The sequence below is a fragment of the Mustela lutreola genome, chromosome 9 (assembly GCF_030435805.1).
Source record: "Mustela lutreola isolate mMusLut2 chromosome 9, mMusLut2.pri, whole genome shotgun sequence".
NCBI lineage: Eukaryota > Metazoa > Chordata > Mammalia > Carnivora > Mustelidae > Mustela > Mustela lutreola.
Window position 1 is genome coordinate 64,749,428 of NC_081298.1, and position 16,707 is coordinate 64,766,134.

Sequence of the window (16,707 nt, forward strand, 5' to 3'; positions counted from 1 at the left end):
GTGATAGAGGGCCAGGGAGACCTATTCACGGGGGCCCAGTTATATAGGGGATGGGATGGCACAGTTACCACTGGCTCCTTAAAATCGTAACTTCCCCATGCATGTCCTTACTCCCTGTCCCACCTCACCTGAGTCCCTGGAACAGAGAGAAATATCACACTTTTCCTCTGACTGACCTTTGTAGAAGGTGGATCAGGCCAGGCCCCATAAAGTTGGAGCCCTGGAGGCTTTTGTGTAAGCAAGTATGGGCACCCCAGACCTGGGCGCAGGGGCGCGGTGGCCAGCCTGGGAGAGGGCAGAAGACTGAGGTGAGGGAGTCTGGGCTGTGCTGGAGGGGAGGCCCGGAGGGGAGGTGTTGGGTTTTTGCTTTACAGTAGGATGACATTCACAGAACATACCATGAACTGCTTTAAAGTAGCATTTAGTACACAGTGTTGTGCAACCATTGCCTGTGTCTGGTTCCAAAACATTTTCATTACCTCCGAAGGACATCTTGTGAGGGGAGGTTTTGAAACCGCGAGCAGTGAAGTGTATGATAGAGCTCCCCAACTGTATCCTAACCTCCATCTCCAGTCAGGCCCTCTTGGCAGCTCGTCGTGCTGTTTCTGCGTAAATGGATTCTAGTGGGGGACCCACAGGGAGCTCCCACCTGACCCCACATGAAGACTGAGAACATAAGAGATGAGGCATTTAAGATCCAGACTGAGAGGAAATCTGGGGGTGTTCAGAAGTCAGCAGCAGGCTGCTGAGGATTTGGGAAGCTAAGGTTACCTCAACTCCAAGGTTAGTGAGGCCCCAGCTGACATCTGGGTTATATAAGCAATTTGTGTGCTTTTCAAACTAGGCACAGAACGTCTCTAGTACATAAAATGCCTTCCTCAGAGCTGTACCCATTGTACCTTGCATCACAGAAGCAACTGTGCTTCAGACAGCTGCCGTAAATTGTCCATGAAGCAAAGGCTGTTTTCCGATTGGCTCTAGGATCATCTGCAGGGCGTACTCCCATCTCTCACTGTTTCTGCCTTGGGCTGATAATGGTGCAAAGCAGACAGAGAGGGAGGATGGGAAAGGAGCCAATAACTCCTGCCCTCGCTGGCAGTGACCCCCTTGGGCAGGTGTGGTCTCTGGCTTCCTGGGGCCACAGACAGTTCCAGCGACAGAGTAGCAGACTTCCTTCCACAGCCAGGCTGAGGCCAAGCTGTACCCATCCCCCAGGCTGCTGCTCCTGCCTTCCGCCAACATCCCCCCCCCCCATTCCCTCCTTATCTGGAGTCTGAGCCACATTTTTTTTTTTTCCCTTTTGGTGCATTTCTGGTATTTCTTAGTTGCTTTACCAAAAGTCACTTTGAGGAGCATCTCTATTCTTTAAAGCAAGGCATCCTATGTCCTCCTGAGCTAAAATTGTATTTTATTGAGGATGCCCTTATATTGTGATTATTTAATGAACAGTCTGCCCTGCTGGGAATGGCAGCAAATACAACTGTTGGCACACACACACACATGCACACACACACAAACGCAAAAACAAAACAAAAAACAATCATGCACTTTCTGAGACACATTTGGCGAAGTAAATCCAGCTTTTTTTTTTTTTTTAAAGATGTTATCTATTTATTTATTTGACAGAAATCACAAGTAGGCAGAGAGGCATGCAGAGAGAGGGGGGGAGGCAGGCGGTCTGCTCAGCAGGGAGAGCAGAGAGCTCGATGTGGGGCTCGATCACGGGACTCTGAGATCATGACCTGAGCCAAAGGCAGAGGCTTAACCCACTGAGCCACCCAGGCGCCCCGTAAATCCAGCTTCTTATAAGAAAAGAATGTAATGAATTTTTCTCTATTTTTAGTCATGCATAAATCCCTTTAATACGTTTGAGCTCAAAACTCCATATTTTTCTTGGTTTGGGGTGAAATCTACAGGATAAGTTTAAAGAACAGCGTATTTGTCCAATGCAATGTCTCAGGGCTCCCCAAGTGGAACGAGAGGTTTATAGGGGTCTGGTGTCATGGCAACCCCAGAACTGGGATCCTTGAACACATATGGGGTGGGAAGGAAAGGGCTTTCCTGGGAACAGACAGGTTGGAGACAAAGTACCCCCTGAGGGCCTGAGAACTCCCAATTTTGATATCCAGTCAGCATAACTGGGAGAAGATGATTTTGAACTTGGCCCCTAAAGATTTAAAAGGAAGTCTCAAGTGGCGGAGGAAGGGAGATAACTATATTGCAATGGAAGATGAAGGAGAGCTGTAGCACAAGGATCCCTTAAAGCTCTAAGTCTTTTTATTTAAGGATTAATTTTGTTTAATTAGTCACAATTAGATGGAGAGCCCTTGCCTTACCCTGTGGTATGGACAGGCTCATGTAGAATAAAGGAGGTGTGTGCACCTTGGCAATCAGAGGTGTGACTACATGGGATTCATTAACATGGAAGGCCAAGTCATGACAAAATCCAGAGCTGAGCAAGGGCCACACCATGTTGCTGGCCCCACAGCAGGCAGAGGAATGGGGTTGGGAATAGTGACCAGGGAAATGGGCTGAGAAAACGGACTCCAGAGGTGAAAGTTTCCAAAAGATACACATACAAGGAACCACAGAACCCAGCCAAGAATCTAGAAAGACTTTCATGTGTATTGGGGGAAAGAAGAGGAGATAATAGGCTAAGGGTTCAGCAGACCCACAGCCCCTTGATAATACCCTCAGGTTGCTTGAGTTTGAGAGCTCCACCCATATATTTCTATCTCAGGGCACCAAAATTGGAATGGAAGAAAAGCACTGTAGCTCGGGTTGTCTGTAGTCCAGAGGTCTCCTCACATGTACTGTATTTAGTGGATAAGCAGAGTTCAGAGTGTCTCAGACCCAGAAGATTATGATATCACTAGCTGGAGAGTATGCCAGCAGCTCACCTTCCTCTCCCAATCTAACAGGCTGTGTGGTACCTGCAGCAGATGCTCCTTGCAACAACGGCCCCATCCTACTGCCCTCCTCCCCAGGAACCAAATCATGTTATACCAGTATGTCTGGCAAACAGGCAGATGAATGGTCCTGTTAGCTTGGGTGATGCTCTGTGCTTCTTTAAGCACCTGAACACGTAGGTTCTCATTCTTTCCCTGTTGGCTCCAGATGAAGCAAGAGAGGCAGAGATGTTTATCTTCATTTATTAATTGAGCAGTCAGGCCACAAAGAGGCTCAACCATTTGCCCAGGGTCAAAAGTCTTTTGGTAGAGCACAGGTTACTCTCGCCTTTTCTGATGGATTTTCCATGGCCCCACCCTGAGTACAGGGACATAGGTATCCCATTGGAGTGATTTTAAGAATATCCTTTTGAAATGTACCTGGCAAGGATTAAAAAACTAATTTTTAAAAAACCTCCATAAATGTAAAGATGACAAAATACAGAGACTATCCTCTATGAGACTGTTTGCTATTGACAGCACAAACCAACAGAAAATTGGAAATCAATCAATTTGCCAGGTGAAAACACTTTAGCATAAGCTCCCATTAAAGCCTTTTAAAACGTACCTTTCCAAAAACAAAACAAAACAAAATGTACCTTTCCTACTACCTTCCAGATCTTTAAATGCCTTTGTCTTCTTACTGAACATTAAGTGTAAAAAGCAACACCCTGAGCCCTTTTGATGTGGTCACCAGGTGTGACTGCTGGTCTAGCCATGGCTAGGAACCTACCCCCTGGATTTCTGAGGGGGAGGCAGAACAGTGCACAACTGTTGGCTGGTGTCATTACCAGCCAAGTATTTTGGTCCATGTAGAGTAGACATAGGGTTTGAGCTTTCTCTAACTGAATCACAGTAAGGAATATGCTCCAAATTTTACATCCAAACTTGCACAATTTGAATAATAACGAGCACCTGAATCCCTCCCAGTCTACCGCCATCTTCATTCCCTTACGGACATAAATTGACCTTCTGTTCTTTTTATAAGGATGAGAGAACCACATCCTTCACAAATATTCCTTCTTTTATATGAGCAAATAAAATAACCTAATCAATCCAAAACTCACTTCTTATGGAATTAAATTTTGAGATGAGGACATTTAGGGATGTTTTCTCTTAATTCAGAGCTAGAAGGAAATCTAGATCATGAAAGTAGTTTCCAACCTTTCCTATAGTATTAAAGACAACACATGTTATGGGTGTGCCTGGGTGGCTCAGATGGTTAAGCATCTGCCTTCAGCTCAAGACATGATCTCCAGTTCCTAGGACTGAGTGCCACATCAGACACCCAGCTCAGCAGGGAGTCGGCTTATCCCTCTGCTCCCTCTCCCCCCTGCCTGTGTTCTTTCTCTCTCTCAAATTAATAAATAAAATCTTTTTAAAATAGTAGTAAATACAAATAATACAATACATATGCCATTATTGATGCCTGCCCTCTAGCTAATGTACCTGGTACCTGAAGAAACAAAATCCCAAAATCACTGAGTACTTTTAATTAGATTTTTATTCCTAAGACCAGTTGTTTAAGTGCAGATCTTCTGCCTTGTGAATGAACGTGTAGCTGTGGTCTGCAAAAGGCAGCTGCCTCAGCAAACTCACTTACATATGCTAATAAGTGCAAACCAGGCAGAAACAGATATATATATAAAATAACCAACAGATAATCCAAACTACTACCATCACCACCAACAACAACAAAAAAAACCCTAAATTAAGCGAAACAAAAAATCTTGAAAGCAGTATTTTTCCTCCCAACTTCAGCCTCAGCTCCAGCAGGACCTTTCCTTGGAAAGACTCTTGTATTAGCCGTCCTCTGTTTACCTGCCATCTTCCAGGTCCCATCTTTCCCCTCCTCTACCCTGTTTTGTGCCCCAGGAGGCTGACCTCTATAGAATAAATCACTCTGACACCCTTCTTGGTGGGTTTCTGGTTGGTTTGAGCCAATGGGAGAGACTGTTAGGAAATGGGAAGGGAGAAAGAGAGAGAGCTTGGAGCAGTTCTTTCGTTGTTTATCTCATACATTGGTATGAGGTAATTTTGCCCAGGTCCACCAATTCCAGCTCTTATAGGCTCCAACAGCATCATTTCTTCTTCTAGTCCTCTATCCCTAGGAGAGGGAATGGCTTCCCAGTGTAACTACAACAGCCCTTCCTGGTTCCTTAACTTGCCCACAACTCTGTGTCTGGTCCCTTCCCCAAACTCTTTGCTTGAGCCATCTGGAATGAATTCTGTTTCCTGCTGGGACGCAGACATAGGTTCTCTTTACCACCCAAGATAAATCAGTCACCTATCCTCCAGTGCCTCTCCACATTCTTCTCTGATCCCATTTATCACCTCCATTGTAAACATTGCCTTTTTTGGTGTGTGTGTGTGTGTGTGTGTGTGTGTGTGTGTGTTTGTCTCTGTATTAGACGATGGCCTCACTGAGAGCTAAGCCTGACTTATTTGCCTTTTCCCCTCAACATCTAGCTCGCTATCAGGCCTATAATGGGCAGTTAATTGATATTGCTTCAGTGAACATGTAATTGTAGGTTAAACAAATAGAGCCTAAATGCTCTTCTGAGACAAACAACATACATTGTACTTTTCACTTTCGTCTGTACATGCACTAAGTACCTGCTACATGCCAGGCCCTGGGCTAGGTGATAGGGACAGATTCATGAGCAAGACTTATAACCCTCAAGGACTTTATAATTTAAGGGAGTATTAAGGGAGCTGACCAGAAAATGGGTGGCTACGATAATGTGATAAGGGTTTTGAGTAGGGGAGGGAAGGGTGCTTTGTAAATAGCCAAGGAGAAACCCAATCCAAATTGGAAGCTGGCTGTCGGGGCAGTCTAAACCAGGATTAGGGGGCGCCTGGGTGGCTCAGTGGGTTAAAGCCTCTGCCTTCAGCTCAGGTCATGATCCCAGAGTCCTGGGATCCAGCCCCGCATCGGGATATCCACTTCTCGGGGAGCCTGCTTCCTCCTCTCTCTCTGCCTGCCTCTCTGCCTACTTGTGATCTCTGTCAAATAAATAAATAAAATCTTTAAAAATAAATAAATAAAGCAGGGTTGGCCACCTCCAATGCCTACAGGGCCAGGCAGGCTATAGAGATGAGTTAATCCAGCCAGGTGGGAGCTTCGTGAACTTGAGGGAACGTGCCCCATTTACAATGTGCCACTGCCTTCAGCGTGAGTGATTGGAGTTCTGGAGCTATGTGGTGCTAGAGTCTCTTCCCAATTTTTTTCTTAAAGATTTTATTTATTTATTTGACAGACAGAGATCACAAGTAGGCAGAGAGGCAGGCAGAGAGAGAGGAGGAAGCAGGCTCCCTGTTGAGCAGAGAGCCTGATGCAGGGCTCAATCCCAGGACCCTGGGATTATGACCTGAGCTGAAGGCAGAGGCTTTAACCCACTGAGCCACCCAGGTGCCCCTCTCTTCCCAATTTTTAAGGGAAGTGAAAAAGCTGGATTTTTATTTTTCAAAGTCTAGACTGAATCCAAAAATATAAAAATACTAAGGGAAACAAACAAAATGTTAATAGACCAGGTGCTGCCAGCTTTCCACTCCTGGCCTAAACCATCATTGCTCAACAGAATGAGCAAGAGTTAACCAGGTGAAAATCTCTGTGTGTGTGTGTGCGTGTGTGTGTGTGTGCACGCGCGTGCGCTCATGCTTGTTGGGGGGCAGGAGGCAGCTGCTTCAGTGAGGGTTCCAGTTAAAAGAAACAGCATGAGTGGCTACCCAAAACAGAATCACTCTGCTAGATTGAGAAATTTTGTGTAGCTAAAGAATAGAATGCAAGAGAGATGTAGTAATAGAGAAGGCCAGATACATAAGCAGGGCCAGATGATGAATAGCCTCACAGGCATGGTGGGTGGGCACTGCTGATTATCTAACTTCTGAAGCCATCCTTCTTTGCTATGGGCATCTCTACGTTGTTGAGCTACTAGGTAGCATGTGATTGAGAGAAGTGAAAGCCCCTCCAGAGACCTAGGTCTAGGCTAATCATGATAATCCCATTAGCTTTCCAAGGGTTGGTTTAACATTGTCAAAACTGCAGTTCTTGGCTGACAAGACCGGAAGGAATGCTCATTCAGAGAGGTGCTTAGAGGCAAATGTAACTCCCTCTTTTACCCTGTGGTTATATCCTAGTTCAAAAGGAAAAGCAACTCCAGAAGACAAATCAATACGCTGGAAAGACAAGACTAGCCAGATGGAGAGATCTGCATTCATGGTGAGATCAGTGGGCTGATGAATTAACCAGAGGTCCAGAGCTTCTCTGCCTGGGACTTCTGGTTATATGATAATACATTTTCTTATTGTTGGCCACTTCTGAGTCATATTGTTTAATCATTACTGCAGGAAGGGTATGAAGTGAATCACCAAGTCAGTGAGTTTAAATTTTATTCTGAGGGTAGCAGGAAGCCACTGAAGGATCTTAAGGAGACAAGTGTCATATTCAAATCTACGTTTTAGAAGGATCACCCTTGCTACAGTGAAGATAAATGATTGGAGTCAGGCAATACTAGAGTCAAGGAGGAGCATGTATGTTTCATTTGGCCTAGGAAACTCTAGATTCCTTGAGAGTAGGAGTCAGGTTTCATTAGTCTGTCACAGTGCTTTTCATATGGTTGGCTCTCAGTGTTTGTTCAGTGAACAAGGCCAGTTACTAAGTGATGTGCTGTACTCCTTCCTTTACTGTGAGAACAGCTGCAGGCTGACCTCCAGCTGGGTCACATAGAAAATACCTAGAGGTTTCGTGCCAAGAATTGCCAGTTAACTTTTTTAATTTGTTCTTTCTTTCTTTCAATTTTTAGTGTTTCTTCGTTTTTTTTAAAACTTAATTTAATTTTGTATTTAAATTATTTTTATTTTATTTTTATATTTTTATTATAATAAATTTATATTTATTAAATTATATTTATTTCATTTTAAATTATTTATTTATTTACTTGCTATTTAAATTATTTTTACTTTATTTTATTTATTTCTCTCTTTTTCTCTTTTTTCTTTTAAGGTGTGCAGTATTCTTACAGTCTAAGACAGCCACATAATTTATGGCACCCAATGCAAAATAAATATTATAGGGTGCTTTGTCAAAAAAGAAAGAGAAAAGTATCATTAAAGATACTCAAATGTACAGGCTTTCTTTTCTTATGTGGATCTCTCTGTCATGCATAAGTGCTGTTAGACTCTACTTATAAAACACAAGTTTAAAAAGTTACTAAGAATTTAAAGATGGTAAGAACAGAGCCTTAGATCCCAACCCTGAGACCCATTTGAGTATGGGGCTCTGTGGATTGCTCAAGTCTTACACCCATGAAACCCATGCTGCCTCAACTGCAAGGTACACGGTGAGATAAGAGGGGTGGTAATGGGGAAGGGCACACAGGGGTGGGTCTCTAGGGTGCCAACTACATTCTTGTTCGTCACTTAAATGGCTTTATAATTACTGTTTACTGCAGATGTATTTTTTATGGACTTCTATTCATCTTTGTGTATTATATTTTCCAATCATAAAAATTTAGGTGAATGACAAAAATTAAAATTTGAGTGAGTGTAATTAATTTTCTGAATTTCCCTCTTGGGGATCTTTCTCTTTGTTTCCATGATCATCTGGGGTCTTTCTACCTTTTCATTCATTCCCTTCTAACTTCTCAGGAGTAATTCAGACTGGTAAGTCCCAGGTTGCACAGTTCTTTATGATCCTACCCTACAATAAGTAAATCCAGAAGGGAGTACAGGGAGGGATTAAGGGGTTAACCTTTTCCAGAAGCATTGCCAGACCAAGAAAGAACCCTAGAGCACAACCTAGGCATAAGCAAATCTCTTCAAGGCACAAGCAATGTTTGTTCTGCCCCCTCATGGCCAAAAGAGACCTTCAGTGTTTCTTCCATATAGGCCTTGTTTTTCAATGAAGGACTAGAATGACCTCCCTGTCTTAGAGTAATAGGATCATCAGTCATCCAACAGAAGGATTTTGCATCCCCCCACCCTGCTGGTGTAAATGGCCCTCCTCCATTTGTGGAGAGGACACTATTGTTTCTGTCCTTATGGGTCCAGGATAAAAAGTACTCTAGTCTTATTTGTTGGGGGCGGGGTGTGGACTCTGTGCATCTTGCCCTCCTAAGTTATTAAATGATAATTTCAAAATGAGGGAGTTGGACTTAGAGCAGAGTCTCCATATCAAGTGATTCATGTACGAACATACTTACCTGTCGCCCTTAATCAATATTTGTCATCATTTTGACAGCACACGTTCTTTTTTATTTTTATTTTAACCTTTCTGAAATTAAGCTTTGCGACTGGTAACATCTTACCTTCTTTGGCAATGGAGAAGACATAGCTGCCATTGCCTGGACAGGCATTGATTAAAAGCACCAGCATCAGAACTTGCAAAATGGATATCAGTGGCCTGGAGGAAAATCCCCAGATCACAGCAGACCACTGCATTCCTGTGAACCAAGTGGCTACCAGGACATGGTGGGGGAGGAGGTAAACCGGGCTAGTTAGCAACATTCTCGAAGCAGGCATCACAAATGTGCTGACTCTACAGAAAAGCAATATTAGCTGAGGAGCCTAGGACCACTTGTGTTTAGCGCCTGTTAAAGAATGCTGCATCATCAGTGAACTTGATGGTCCTACAGCATAGGGTTTAACATTGCATGGGAAGCATCATCATCTTTGACTCACAAAGTGACTCAGGAAAGCCAGACAATATGAAAAAATTTTAAGAATGTCTGAAACTATTGGTTTTGTTTGTATTTTCCTTTTTATGGATGCACAAGGGTAATATATGATTTTTTAAAATCTACATTTAATTAGAATGGCTATTAACAAAAAGAAAAGAAAAAAAAATAACAAGCATGACAAGAATATAGAGAAATTGCAACCCTTGTACATAGCTGGTGGGAATGTAAAATGGTGCAGCCGCTGGGGAAAACAATACAATGAGTCCTCAAAAAAGTTGAACACAGAATTACCATATGATCCCACAATTACAGTTGTGAGTACATGCCCCAGAGGGTTCAAAGCAGACTCAAACAGATATTATGCACCCATCTAGGTAGCAATACGTAATTCCCAACAGCTAAAAGGAGGAAGCAACCCAAGTGTCCTTTGACAAATGATTGGATAAACAAAATGTGGTATATGTATATACAGCAGGTTGTAATTTATCCCTAAAAAGTAATGAAATTGTGATACGTGCTACAATAGGGATGCCTCTTGAAGACACTATGCTCTATGAAATAAGAGGGTCACAAAAGGACAAATACTGTTTGAATCCACATTTGACTGGAGTACTCAAATTCATAAAGAGGGGAAGTTGACTAGTAGTTTTATCAGGGAGCTTTGTTGTAGGGGGACATGAGGGTGACTGCTTTATAGGGGCACAGTTTCAGACTGGGAAGATGAAAAAGTTCTGGTGGTTATATGCAACAAGGTGACTGTATTTGATGCCATCGAACAGTATGATTAAGAAATGACTAAAATGATGGGAGGAGTCAAGATGGCGGAGAAGTACCAGGCTGAGGCAACATCAGGTAGCAGGAGATCAGCTAGATAGCTTATCTAAACATTGCAAACACCTACAAATACAACGGGAGATTGAAGCGAAGAAGAACAGCAATTCTGGAAACAGAAAATCAACCACTTTCTGAAAGGTAGGACTGGCAGAGAAGTGAATCCAAAGCAATAGGAAGATAGACCACGGGGGGTGGGTGGGGGTGGGGTCTGCTCCCGGCAAGTGGCGGAGCAATGGAGCACAAAATTGGGACTTTTAAAGGTCTGTTTGGCTGAGGGACATCACTCCAGAGGCTAAACCTGGGTGAAGCCCACGCGGGGTCAGCGTGGCCCCAGGTCCTGCAGGGTTACAGAAGGATCGGGGGTATCTGAGTGTTGCAGAGCTTGCAGGTATTAGAATGGGGAAGCCGGCGACAGAGACGGAGCTGAGGAGTGAGCTCTCAGCTCAGGGTTGCCTTGAACTGGTTGCATCCTGGGTGAGCTTGGAGCGCACCAGAGGCCATGGAGACGGGACTTACTGGGTGCTATTCTCTGAGGGCGCACTGAGGAGTGGGGACCGAAGCTCTTGGCTCCTCTGGGCTGGAGACTGGGAGGCTGCCATTTTCATTCCCATCCTCAGGAAATCTACAGAAAGCGTTCAGGGAACAAAAGCTCCCAAAAGCTAACCCAAGCAGATTACTCAGCCCAGCCCCTAGTAAGGGCGGTGCAATTCTGCCTGGGGCAAAGACACTTGAGAATCACTACAACAGGCCCCTCCCCCAGAAGATCAACAAGAAATCGAGCCAGGACCAAGTTCACCTACCAAGGAGTGCAGGTTCAATACCAAGGAGAGCAGCGGAATTCCAGAGGAGGAGAAAGCAAAGCACTGAACTCATGGCTTTCTCCCCATGATTCATTAGTCTTACAGTTAATTTAATTGGGATTTTTTTTTCAAATTTTTTTCTTATTCTAAATTTTTTTTACATTTTACCTTGTCTTTTTAAATGTTTTTTAACTAGTTTATCTAATATATATATGTATTTTTCTTTTTTATATTTTTTCTTTTTTTTTTGTTTAATTGTTCCTTTTTTTTCTGAACCTCTTTTTATCCCCTTTCTTCCCCCCACAATTTGGAGTCTCTTCTGATTTGGTTAAAATGTATTTTCCTGGGGTCTTTGCCACCCTTTTAGTATTTTACTTGCTCCTTCATATACTCTTATCTGGACAAAATGACAAGGCAGAAAAATTCACCACAAAAAAAAAAGAACAAGAGGCAGTACTGAAGGCTAGGGACCTAATCAATACAGACATTGGTAATATGTCAGATCTAGAGTTCAGAATGACGATTCTCAAGGTTCTAGCCGGGCTCGAAAAAGGCATGGAAGATATTAGAGAAACCCTCTCAGGAGATATGAAAGCCCTAAAATCTAACAAAGTTGAAATCAGAAAAGCTATTAATGAGGTGCAATAAAAAATGGAGGCTCTCACTGCTTGGATAAATGAGACAGAAGAAAGAATTAGCAATATAGAAGACCAAATGACAGAGAATAAAGAAGCTGAGCAAAAGAGGGACAAACAGCTACTGGACCATGAGGGGAGAATTCGAGAGGTAAGTGACACCATAAGGCAAAACAACATTAGAATAATTGGGATTCCAGAAGAAGAAGAAAGAGAGAGGGGAGCAGAAGGCATATTGGAGAGAATTTCCCCAATATGGCAAAGGGAACAAGCATCAAAATCCAGGAGGCGCAGAGAACCCCCCTCAAAATCAATAAGAATAGGTCCACACGGCGTCACCTAATAGTAAAATTTACAAGTCTTAGTGACAAAGAGAAAATCCTGAAAGCAGCCCGGGAAAAGAAGTCTGTAACATACAATGGTAAAAATATTAGATTGGCAGCTGACTGATCCACAGAGACCAGGCAGGCCAGAAAGAGCTGACATGATATATTCAGAGCACTAAACGAGAAAAACATGCAGCCAAGAATACAATACCCAGCTAGGCTATCATTGAAAATAGAAGGAGAGATAAAAATCTTCCAGGACAAACAAAAACTGAAAGAATTTGTAAACACCAAACCAGCTCTATAGGAAATATTAAAAGGGGTCTCTAAGCAAAGATAGACCCTAAAAGTAGTAGATAAGAAAGGAACAGAGATAATATACAGTAACAGTCACCTTACAGGCAATACAATGGCACTAAATTGATATCTCTCAATAGTTACCCTGAATGTTAATGGGCTAAATGCCCCAATCAAAAGACACAGGGTATCAGAATGGATAAAAAAACAAAATCCATCTATATGTTGCCTACAAGAAACTCATTTTAGAGCCAAAGACACCTCCAGATTTAAAGTGAGGAGGTGGAAAACAATGTACCATGCTAATGGACATCAGAAGAAAGCAGGGGCGGCAATCTTTATATCAGATCAATTAGATTTTAAAACCAAAGACTATAATAAGAGATGAGGAAGGACACTATATCATACTCAAAGGATCTGTCCAGCAAGAAGATCTAACAATTTTAAATATCTGTGCCCCTAATGTGGGAGCAGCCAACTATATAAACCAATTAATAACAAAATCAAAGAAACACATCAAAAATAATACAATAATAGTAGGGGACTTTAACACTTCCCTCGCTGAAATGGACAGATCATCCAAGCAAAAGATCAACAAGGAAATAAAGGCCTTAAATGACACACTGAACCCGATGGTCATGACAGATATATTCAGAACATTTCATCCCAAAGCAACCGAATACACATTCTTCTCTGGTGCACATGGAACATTCTCCAGAATAGATCACATCCTCGGTCCTAAATCAGGTCTCAACCGGTATCAAAAGATTGGGATCATGCTCTGCATATTTTCAGACCACAATGCTCTGAAGCTAGAACTCAATCACAAGAAGAAATTTGGAAAGAACCCAAATACAGGGAGACTAAACAGCATCCTTCTAAAGAATGATTGGGTCAACCAGAAAATTAAAGAAGAACTGAAAAAATTCATGGAAACAATGATATTGAAAACACAATGGTTCAAAATCTGTGGGACACAGCAAAGGCAGTCCTGAGAGGAAAATATATAGCGGTACAAGCCTTTCTCAAGAAACAAGAAAGGTCTCAGGTACACAACCTAACCCTACACCTAAAGGAGCTGGAGAAAGAACAAGAAAGAAACCCTAAACCCAGCGGGAGAAGAGAAATCATAAAGATCAGAGCAGAAATGAATGAAATAGAAACCAAAAAAACAATAGAACATCAACAAAACTAGGAGCTGGATCTTTGAAAGAATTAATAAGAATGATAAACCCCTGGCAAGACTTATCAAAAAGAAAAGAGAAAGGACCCAAATAAATAAAATCATGAATTAAAGGAGGAGAGATCACAACTAACACCAAAGAAATACAGGCAATTATAAGAACATACTATGAGCAACTCTATGCCAACAAATTTGACAATCTGGAAGAAATGGATGCATTCCTAGAGACATATAAATCACCACAACTGAACCAGGAAGAAATAGAAAACCTGAACAGACCCATAACCAGTAAGGAGATTGAAAGAGTCATCAAAAATCTCCAAACAAACAAAAGCCCAGGGCCAGACGGCTTGCTGGGGGAATTCTACCAAACATTTAAAGAACTAATTCCTATTCTCCTGAAACTGTTCCAAAAAATAGAAATGGAAGGAAAACTTCCAAACTCATTTTATGAGGCCAGCATCATCTTGATCCCCAAACCAGACATGGATCCCATCAAAAAAAGAGAACTACAGACCAGTATCCTTGACGAACACAGATGCAAAAATTCTCACCAAAATACTAGGCAATTCAACAGTACATTAAAAGGATTATTCACCACGACCAAGTGGGATTTATTCCAAGGCTGCAAGGTTGGTTCAACATCCACAAATCAATCAATGTGATACAATACATTAATAAAAGGAAGAACAAGAACCATATGATACTCTCAATAGATGCTGAAAAAGCATTTGACAAAGTACAGCCTCCCTTCCTGATCAAAACTCTTCAAAGAGTAAAGATAGAGGGCACATACCTCACTATCATCAAAGCCATCTGTGAAAAACCCACCGCAAATATCATTCTCAATGGAGAAAAACTGAAAGCTTTTCTGCTAAGGTCAGGAACATGGCAGGGATGTCCATTATCACCACTGCTATTCAACATAGTACTAGAAGTCCTAGCCTCAGAAATCAGACAACAAAAGGAAATTAAAGGCATCCTAATCGGCAAAGAAAAAGTCAAACTTTTATCACTCTTCACAGATGATATAATACTTTATGTGGAAAACCCAAAAGACTCCACTCCAAAACTGCTAGAACTTGTACAGGAATTCAGTAATGTGTCAGGATATAAAATCAATGCACAGAAATCAATTGCATTTGTCTGCACCAAGACAGAAGAAAGAGAAATTAAGGAGTCAATCCCATTTACAATTGCACCCAAAACTATAAGGTACCTAGGAATAAACCTAACCAAAGAAGCTAAGAATCTAGTCAGAAAACTATAAAGTACTCATGAAAGAAATTGAAGACACAAAGAAATGGAAAAATGTTCCATGCTCCTGGATTGGAAGAAAAAATACTGTGAAAATGTCTATGCTACCTAAAGCAATCTACACATTTAATGCGATTCCTATCAAAATACCATCCATTTTTTTTCAAAGAAATGGAACAAATAATCCTAAAATTTATATGGAACCAGAAAAGACCTCGAATAGCCAAAGGAATATTGAAAAAGAAAGCCAAAGTTGGTGGCATCACAATTCCAGACTTCAAGCTCTATTACAAAGCTGTCATCATCAAGACAGCATGGTACTGGCACAAAAACAGACACATAGATCAATGGAACAGAATAGAGAGCCCAGAAATAGACCCTCAACTCTATGTTCAACTAATCATCGACAAAACAGGAAAGAATGTCCAATGGAAAAAGGACAGCCTCCTCAATAAATGGTGTTGGGAAAATTGGACAGCCACATGCAGAAAAATGAAATTGGACCATTTCCTTACACCACACATGAAAATAGACTCAAAATGGACAAAGGACCTCAATGTGAGAAAGGAATCCATCAAAATCCTTGAGGAGAACACAGGCAGCAACCTCTTTGACCGCAGCGGCAGCAACATCTTCCTAGGAATATCGCCAAAGACAAGGGAATCAAGGACAAAAATGAACTATTGGGATTTCATCAAGATCAGAAGCTTCTGCACAGTAAAGGAAACAGTTAACAAAACCAAAAGACAACTGACAGAATGGGAGAAGATATTTGCAAACGACATATCAGATAAAGGACTAGTGTCCAGAATCTATAAAGAACTTAGCAAACTCAACACCCAAAGAACAAATAATCCAATCAAGAAATGGGCAGAGTACATCAACAGACATTTCTGCAAAGAAGACATCCAGATGGCGAACAGACACATGAAAAAGTGCTCCATATCATTCGGCATCAGGGAAATACAAATCAAAACCACAATGCGATATCACCTCACACCAGTCAGAATGGCTAAAATCAACAAGTCAGGAAATGACAGATGCTGGCGAGGATGCGGAGAAAGGGGAACCCTCCTACACTGTTGGTGGGAATGCAAGCTGGTGCAGCCACTCTGGAAAACAGCATGGAGGTTCCTCAAAATGTTGAAAATAGAACTGCCCTATGACCCAGCAATTGCACTATTGGGTATTTACCCTAAAGATACAAATGTAGTGATCCAAAGGGGCACATGCACCCGAATGTTTATAGCAGCAATGTCCACAATAGCCAAACTATGGAAAGAACCTAGATGTCCATCAACAGATGAATGGATCAAGAAGATGTGGTATATATACACAATGGAATACTATGCAGCCACAGAAAGAAATGAAATCTTGCCATTTGCGACGACGTGGATGGAACTAGAGGGTATCATGCTTAGCGAAATAAGTCAATTGGAGAAAGACAACTATCATATGATCTCCCTGATATGAGGAAGTGGAGATGCAACATGGGGGGGTTAAGGGGGTAGGAGAAGAATAAATGAAACAAGATGGGATTGGGAGGGAGACAAACCATAAGTTACTCTTAATCTCACAAAACAAACTGAGGGTTGCTGGGGGGAGGGGGTTGGGAGAAGGGGGGTGGGGTTATGGACATTGGGGAGGGTATGTGCTTTGGTGAGTGCTGTGAAGTGTGTAAACCTGGTGATTCACAGACCTGTACCCCTGGGGATAAAAATATATGTTTCTAAAAAATAAAAAATTA